The sequence below is a fragment of the Olea europaea genome, unplaced genomic scaffold (assembly GCF_002742605.1).
Source record: "Olea europaea var. sylvestris unplaced genomic scaffold, O_europaea_v1 scaffold270, whole genome shotgun sequence".
Lineage (NCBI taxonomy): Eukaryota > Viridiplantae > Streptophyta > Magnoliopsida > Lamiales > Oleaceae > Olea > Olea europaea.
Window position 1 is genome coordinate 511,857 of NW_019245399.1, and position 3,579 is coordinate 515,435.

Here is a 3,579-nt window from a genome sequence, read left to right on the forward strand (position 1 = left end):
TTGGGCCCATAAGTACTTTTCGGAAATATAGCGACCGTTTTGGATTGAACTCACGGCATCATCGTGACATAAGAGGGATTTTGGCCGTTTGTTTTTCAAAGAACGATCACTTGCATATTTGGATTGTTGGCGTTCGAAGAATTGACCGTAACTTTTGCACTCGGTGTCTGTTTTGGGCCCATAAGTACTTTTCGAAAATGCAGCGACCATTTTGTATTGAACTCACGGCATCGTCATGACGTGTAATACACCAAACTTCCTGTTATATATTTGGCCAATATGATTCATGCATTTCATGCTATTCACAATGTTACTTGCATTAGTTTTCTTAATTACTTTATCTTAAAATGGTGCATTCGATTATGGATATTTTAAGATTTTAGTCTTCTACTCCTAGACCTAGGTGTTGAATTTTGTATTGAGCTATGATAGAAAATTAGGTTAACTAAATGTTGGAGATTGGCTTGATAAGAAATGGAATATCAAAAAGGTCGGAAATCGGTATCGACAAAAGTTCAAGCTTTCTATTCGGTTGATCAAGTCACCTCAAACCCTAGATAGGTAATTGACATATTTGGGACATGATACATAAAGGAACATGATCATGATGCGATAATATGTCTCATATGACATTATAAATATCGAGGTGCGATTTGATGAAATCGGTCGAGAATGGGGTGTCAATCGGGTAAGTAATTAAATAAACGATTGAGGAATTAGCTCTATAAAATATTTTGGGATCTTAGGGAAAGTGAAATGGATTGTAAACACATTGACATAAGCATAGGATACTTGATTTATACCTGCAAAGATAGATATAAAATCAGATTTTTTTTACTAGTGACCACCTCATGCTTGGCACCTCATGCTTGGGATAGTTGTCATTTTAACACTCAATCCCTTCATCCTTAAGATATGTAGCACGTCTCCTACCTCTTTTTATTTAATATAGATAGATATATATATCTTATAAATCAATATAAGTTAAATAGTCCAAGAGAAAAGTCAAATATAGTAGGAAAAGACCACCTCATGCTAAACACTTGGCTGCACCCCACATTTTCTTAATCCTTAAGGAAGAGTCACGTCTCCAGCATCTTGAAGAATTTATATACACCTCCTAACAACATGTTTAGTCTTACAAATTATCCCCAATTGACCACCGATTGAAAGAGAAAGCAAAAACGAAAAGAGAGAAGCAGAAACAAGGAGCTGAAATTGAATTTCTGGATAGGTGAGTTTAGCTCACGGTTTTGAAGTTTTCTTTAGTTCTTTTGCTCGTTTTATAATATGTTTAAACTATAAACTTACTTGAGGCTAAGTATAAGGGTTGTTTATGATTTTATGATGGCAAAAGAGAGGGGTAATTGAGTACAAGAACCTGAAAGAAACCAACAGGAATAGAGATGTGTTGATTGATGAATTTGGATGGTTTAAACTTTGATTTTGGATAATACTGAAGATATAACTTGTATCTATGTAAATGAATGTCGTTATATGGGATTTATAAGGATATAAATGGTCTTCTAATAGCCTGGAATCTGTTTGATGACATGCTAATAAAATGGAACCCGAAAGCTGTCACAATGAAAACTGCCTGATTTTGATGTCGTGGAAATGGACTATTTTGATGCTGAGAACACTTGATTTATCACGACTTTAGAGCATTATTGTCTTCAAATACATGTTATAGAAACGTGGTAAAAATTTGGGAGTCATTGGATATGGATAAGGGGGTGAAAACGGATTGGAAAAGTAGTTGGACGGTGATGAAACCTGAAAAACAGGTTCTGTCCATTTATGTGTTTAATATGATTTCAACCTTTACATGTAAATTAATTATCTCTTGGGCCTAGAAAATAGATTCTAAGGAGTATTAGGTTGTTGACAACAATTGGATGACGTTGATGTTGGTAATTGGACTCGAGGAAAAATGAGACTTATGGGACGAGATTGTAATGCCGTTAGTAACTTGAAATAATGAATTCGTTTAAATTATTTTGACGTGAATGGAAGTATTTTGGGATTTTGTGTGTGTTAAGGCTATTAAATGGAGGACTGTCTTTAATATTAAATGGTAATACAGGTGATTTTCCGACGTTGAGTGAAAAAGGAAAGTGATATAATCTCCGTAGGAGCTTGTGCACACACAAGGGCAAAAAGGTAAGTAAAAATCCATTTGCAACTACGATGCAAGAACCTAGCATTTGTGGTATAGTGATGTTAGGATATTTTCATACTTTGATAAGAAAGCTCGTTGTACCCTATATGATGATTATGATCATTGAGTATGCGGTTGCAAAAAACATTGACATCAACTTCCATTAAGCATGTCATTCATGAGCATTTTCGTTGGCATGCACAACATCTGATCATGGTTGAAAACTTTACATGCGAAACATGATTTCAAAGTAAGTTTTCTTTATAAATGTTATATTGACCACTACTAGGGCACCGAGGCATGTGAGGCGTGCTTATGTGATATGTTTGGCATCGCGGGTGATACTTCCTGGGTGATTGCAAAGGTAGACAGGGGATCACGGGAGGGCGGACCACTCGACTATGCCCTTGTTATGATTATTGGCGCTGCCGGGTGGGAGACTTCTTGGGTGATCATAGGGGTAGTTAGGGGATGGGCCTCTAGCGGTCACGAGAGGATGGTCCACTCGCCGGTGTCGATTTCATATTGGCCACTTGATTATTGATATTGATATTATGCAGAGCTCTATCCGGTGCATAGTTGGTGGGTCAAGGGCCCAATGAAATGAAAGATTTCAAATGAAATAATTTCAAGTCGACATTGATGAATATTGGAATATGATGCATCTTTAGCATGATGTTTAAAGTAAATGACATGGTGTCACATATCCTTGTTACTCATACTCATGACATGCAAGATTCTTGCTTACTAAGCATTGGCTTATGTAGTTCTTGTATTGTAGGTGAGCATGGAACTATGTAGAGGGCACGGCTAGCTGTGGAGCTCTTACGGGATTCCAAAGATCAATGTACATGGATGACGACCTGTAGGGTTATTTTGTGGGCTATTGTTTTGAGCTTACACTCTATTGTGTCATATTTTGGGGGTCCTGTCTTGTATAACTTTTGAAATGGCCTATAGATGTGTTTATAACCTTAGAACATACATGTTGGATTATGGTTATATGATCATTGATTTTGATATAATATATGATCATCACAAGTGATTTGAAGTTAACAAATAGGGACATAATTGTACAAATGCTTGTTTCATTTTATTAAAAAAAAGTATATCTAAATTTTATGTCTAGATCGAGTTACCAATATCATTTTGACATAGGAATTAGTATGGTTATCTGTATATATTTGGGGTGTGACATGACGTAAGAGGGATTTTGACTGTTTGTTTTTCGAAGAACGAGCACTAGCATATTTGGATTGTCAGCGTTCTAAGAATTGAGCATAACTTTTGCACACGGTGTCCGTTTTGGGCCCATAAATACTTTTCGAAAATGTAGCGACCGTTTTGGATTGAACTCACAGCTTTCCCATGACGTATGAGGGATTTTGGACATTTTTTTCGACAAACGAGCACTTGCA

At 36.4% G+C, this 3,579-nt stretch overlaps 1 long non-coding RNA gene across 1 annotated transcript; it reads left to right on the top strand.

Annotated features, from left to right (window-relative positions):
• Nucleotides 1–1,133: 1,133 nt before the first annotated feature.
• LOC111383481 lies at nt 1,134–3,143 on the top strand. The gene is made up of 3 exons (XR_002700749.1): nt 1,134–1,234; nt 2,087–2,163; nt 2,943–3,143. It is a non-coding gene; the product is annotated as an uncharacterized LOC111383481 (long non-coding RNA).
• Nucleotides 3,144–3,579: the final 436 nt, after the last annotated feature.